Source organism: Silene latifolia, chromosome 1, assembly GCF_048544455.1.
Source record: "Silene latifolia isolate original U9 population chromosome 1, ASM4854445v1, whole genome shotgun sequence".
Taxonomy (NCBI): Eukaryota; Viridiplantae; Streptophyta; class Magnoliopsida; order Caryophyllales; family Caryophyllaceae; genus Silene; species Silene latifolia.
Window position 1 is genome coordinate 196,689,064 of NC_133526.1, and position 5,462 is coordinate 196,694,525.

The 5,462-nt window shown below is 39.7% G+C and overlaps 1 long non-coding RNA gene across 1 annotated transcript; it reads right to left on the bottom strand.

Annotated features, from left to right (window-relative positions):
• Positions 1-225: 225 nt before the first annotated feature.
• Positions 226-4,311, bottom strand: LOC141620441 (uncharacterized). Its single transcript, XR_012531969.1, has 6 exons — positions 4,109-4,311; positions 2,795-2,863; positions 2,553-2,649; positions 1,214-1,411; positions 724-808; positions 226-620 (listed from the first exon to the last, which is right to left on the bottom strand). It is a non-coding gene; the product is annotated as an uncharacterized LOC141620441 (long non-coding RNA).
• Positions 4,312-5,462: the final 1,151 nt, after the last annotated feature.

Below are 5,462 nucleotides of genomic sequence, written 5' to 3' on the forward strand. Positions count from 1 at the left end.
GTTTGTCACCAAAGAACGGTAAAACCCGCCGCACCAGTTGATTTAATCCCCATCCCTCCAACGATGTCAATTATATACCCGTCGTTTAAAGTCATATAGTAGGCTATCTTAGCGTGCATGCTCTCATGGACATCCCATACTGGATGGTGAATTATCTATCGGTAGAGGTGGAATATGCGAAAAAGCATGAGCAATACAATTGTACAGAAAAAACAATGGTAATTCATTTGGTTTGATCAATGTTAAGATTTCACTTATTCAGTTTTCAAAATTGGAAAACAAATAGCACTGTGACTGAATACAAATCCCTCCTTGTACAAGAACATAGTTGGGATCTCTCACTACATTTGTCTCATCCAGGCATAATTGCATGGAGAAGGCCTTATCACAGACTACACTCTACAGCTGGATGTGCTAACAAATCAATGGACCTCGACATAAAATTGCCATGATAAGATACTAAATCTGACACCTATCACCATAGTTCCACATCTGATGCGCATAAGAGCCTCCCAGGCAGTCCACCTCTCAGTTTGTCTTGTTGATTTGCTGACTTGAAACTGGGATAGAAGTAAACCTGCCCCCAAGGCCCAATATATGTATATTTTAGAGGTGTGTTTCTGCAATAAGGGGGGGATTTGAGTGACATTAGTTCAAAGAGATCAATTTTACACAGTAAGATGAAATGTTATCCAAAAGTAAACATGATGGATAAGTATCTACCTACTGAGGCTACATCTGTGTACTTGTCGCTAAATGCATACACATTTACTCCTATCCGATACTTTGTTAAATCAGCCGCCATTTGCTTGTAAAAAAAATCAATAGTCAGCTACCCTCAAAGAAGGTTCTTTATCAGTTCCATAAGACACCAGTGTCATCTCTGCATAGTCCCAACCGCCCAACTCCGATTGGCGGGAGTTCATTTCCCAAAATCAGAACTTTACCCCAAGTCTGTGTTACTCAGACACGGCTATTTTGGGTGAATTTTCCTGTTTTTGTGGTCTAAATTGAAATGTCGAAATGTCGGACACGGCAGTTAAGTGAAGTGTCGGAGTAACATAGCCCCAAGTTGCCTCTATATATGAGAGAACTTAAATCTCATAAAGGCTTTTTAAAAACACACTACAACGCAATGATTGTACCAACGAACACTCTTTCAATTAGAGAGCATTAGGAGTAATAAATAGAACAATTCAACAAAGAAACATACCATAACCATAAAAGCAGAGAGCCTTAAGAGCTGGGTTCATCGTGCTCTGGACATAGTGGACAGACTATCTAGAAATGATTTGACCAAATTTCTTCATTTTGAAAGGTTCACTAGGAGATCGTCTATTTGTCTGGCAGTGGTACCCAACACAACGTCGACATCTGACACTCGATCATCTGGGGTTGCGTCAAACTTGACCTGAACTCACACAAAAAGATAAATAAGCAACAAAAAACATTAAATAAGAGAAGGTAAGTAAACTGGCAAACATATATACATGAGACGCAACCAAAGAGACTGGATGCACTTTGTTGACAAAAATCCAAGAGACAATTTCTCATAATTATTCAACTAAGTATCGTGGTGAAAATAACATGAACCACGTCTTTCATCAAAGAGGCAATTTCTCATCATTATCAAGGAACTATGTTAAGAGACAAATCAAAGATTAAACTCAAACATCATTACTCCATTTCCCTCTTATCCTTCATGCCATTGTATCCAAAAGACCAAAGATACACACTATTTTACTGATGATCTCCATTTCTCCTCGTAACCCCCTCCCCCATCCCCACACACACCCACACTCCACCGCCTATCCATACAAAAGCGATATCCATACCACCAACTCCTATCATTCACGATCCTACTAAGTACCAAGTAACCCTCTAATCATAAAACCAAGTAAAAACACTGAATTTACCTATTCCAAAATCCCTTTTTAAGTTTTGATTGTTCAAACTCGCAAGATCATACAATATGAACCCCCGAATTAACGACCACTGCGACAATAACAGATCCACGCAATCCATAACTCAAAACAAAAAAAAGTGCCAAACATCAAGCAACAAAACCAAATCAATCTCAATCCTTGAGCAAAATTTTACCCTATTCAATTAAAAAAAACAATAAGAGAGATAAAAGAGTCGTAATCAATACGAGAGCAATAAGAGAAATACTCCCTCCGTCCCGGTCAATTGTTGTCCTTTGGTTTTGGCACAAAGACCAAGGAAAGAGGAAGGGGCCAATTACTAAGTGACAAGTGGAACAAATTGAGTGGAAATGATCAAATTGTTCATCAAGTTCATTCTTAAAATAGAAAGGACAACAACTCAATGAGACACCCTAATATGGAAAAGGACAACAAATGAGCGGGACAGAGGGAGTAAAAGAGTAACCTAAACACCAAAACTCATATGTGAAATTACAAAGTTGGCAATGGAATCATTGATTAGCTTATAAAAAAGGCGGAATCCAAGAACTTTGGAAAGTACTGATGGGAGCAAATAGAGTTTGGAGTAGCTTGCAATATTACGAGGAAATGAACAGAATACCGTACATGTGAAGACTATACTGCCGGTAGAATTAAGAGATACCCAATTACTTGCAATCCTTGATCTCACTCCATTTTCGCTTTCTTCTTACTCGTGCTACACCTTCAATAATACAGCTAACAACGTCATTATCTTTTTAGTTAGATATATTAATCGCACTTCCAAATCATCTAAGACCATTTGACAAGAGATTAAGTCAAAATTAATATGCAAAATGCAATCAACTCCATGCAATTTCTGAACTTACCTCGGAGCATATGAATAATAGTGGTAATCAAGTCTCTCTCCAGTTCTCTTACTAAATGCATGCCCTTGACTGAAAAAACAGAATACAACATTTGAAGCTCGTGAAGTTCCCATCCAAACCCGTAAAATAAAAAGGCATCACAGTAAGTAATAACAACCATAGTTGAAGCATGAAACTCTACCAAAGCAAAGTAATGTTAAATCTAACAAAGACTTCGAAGACAGCTGACCCATTTCTTCATGATGTTCCATGACGTGGCAGGATAAACTTACAGATATTACATCTAGTTGGGCAGTCTAGTAGCAGCCTGGAAAATAATCAATAAAAAACAAAAGGAGCTTTTTCTTTTTATGCTCCTCAATGGCTTTTTTCAGTGTACTCAAATATGTTATCCCTTTCCCGTTAAAATGTTGCCACACTACAAAAGGAACATTTTATGTTTACTACAGAATTTTAGGATATCTGGAAGTTTTATCAAGTGACAAGGTAAGTACATCATAAGTTTAGGCAGCCCTCGTGAGCTTCTAAGACGATTGAGTGGGTGTTAAGCAGAGCTCACGTTATAACCATTGAGTGAAACCCGTTAAAAGGGAAAATAGTATCAATTGAGCGTGATTAAGGGAGAATTATTAACACAGTAGTTGCACCAGACATATCACCAGAATTTTCAGTAACAGTAAGATTATGCTAATGACTAATGGGAAGCCAACAATTTTCCGCAAAACCTGAAATGCTTTTTTGGTGGTTGGCAGGAAGGAGATATTATGTAGGCTCAACACACATAGATAGCGAAATATAGGACGTAAGTTCAGACTTGCACTCTTGATTGAGAGAGATAATTTACCCCAAACTGGTGACACATGACACACTTTCCGAAATTACTAAACTGATCAGACGAACCCAACAAAAATAAAACTTTACCCAAACAACTACTCACAAGATAGGAGTAAAAACTAAAAATTGAACTTTGATGATGATGTGACCATTATTGCGGATAATACCAACTTAATCGACGGTGTCTTGGATACTTAGGCGTTGGCTGATGATTCAAATTGATGATAATCAATTACAACAAAAATGAGAGAACCAACTACTTAAACTAAAATTCATCAACGTGATAACCGTCGAGCCACCACTCATCACTCAGTGAATTAGAGATCCGATTTTCTGATTCGCGGATCGATATTAAGTTCTCATCAACTTCATGCCAATTCTCTACAAGCATGAATTTCCCCGTTGCTACGATGGAGATGGCGAAAATAAAGTTGATGAGACCGAATAATTTCAAAAGTTAGAGTTAGGGAAGGAGAATACCTGATGCTAACATAGGATCCTTGTCTGTGGCAGCTCCAAAGGAAAAGGTTTCGCCAATTGTTGTTTGGAGAAGCAGCCATGTTGACGGGTTGATACCGTATCCTACTGATTGGTATGAGGAAGAAGCACTGGTGTTTGGGCAAGCAAGGGTCGCGTAAACGCCCTCGGGGGACAGAGGAAGACTTTATTTTCCTATTAGTCTTAGATATAGTAATAAGGCGAGGAGTACACCCTTAATGGGATGACACACCCTCAGCGGGACTTGTTTCTTTAGGAAGAAACTACCGTTGGAACGAAATTCCTTCCTTTTCTCGCACAAGCATTGGAATGAGAGCTTGGTAAGACTGCATAATGCTGGGCTGAGATGCATTTGCTGGAAATGCCACAACGTTAGAATGTTAGCCGTGGAATGAGATCATTGGACAGATACGCGCTTGGAAGGCGTAACGTAGCCTCAAGTCTTAGGGCTGAGGTCAGATACTTAAATTTCCCTATAGGATTAGGTATAGGCAAAAGGACGAGGAACGTGTCCTATGACCCTCAAGAGGCTATCTTCTTCGTCTTTCCGTAAACAGAAACCGCTGATGCGAACGTTTGACACGAGAACCGGGATACAGCAGGAAGGTCTTTTTGACCACGAAGCTTGCATGTGGTGGAATGAGATTCCTTGACCGAGCATCTTCCTTTGCATACTAAGCCGCGCGAACTCATAAGACTGAGGCTGCGCTGCTCTACTTATTCCTATCCTTTAGTCGAGTCCCACAAGGTAAGTCAGGGTAAACCCCCTTCATTTATCCACATTAGGGATAAGAACTAGACTTCTTTCTTTACTCCGCTTCGCTCACGGTACTTCTTGACTGAGGCGTGTGGCGTGTGTGCATGTAGTGGAGGAACGAGATTCGTTTGCGCACATTCATTAGCTGAGCATGTGGACTAATTAATAACGTAGCTTTTTAACGCAAAAGGACTTAGCGTTGCTGCTTCCTTTAGTTAGGGAGGAACTTTCTTAATCAAAACAGGCTCTTCTGAATCTGGATCTGAAATCCTAGTCGTTTCGACTGCTTCTGATTTAATCTTTTAAGCGTAATCTCATCCATTTGACGAGGAATTCCTCAATCATCGATTTGATTTCAAGGAAAAAGATGGCTGAGATAATCAATCCGCCTTGGCCAAGTATTGCTTGTCCGATTTTCCTTTGTCCGGTGCCAATGTTATTTATTCCTATCCTGCCTTTCTTGCACATTCGGAGACAAGGCCTGTATTTAAGCATCAGAATGGGACGACTAAGGATGGGCTTCCTGCCCTGACTACGCTAAGCAAGACAATTCCTCTTCTGAAATAGGGCTTTAATGAC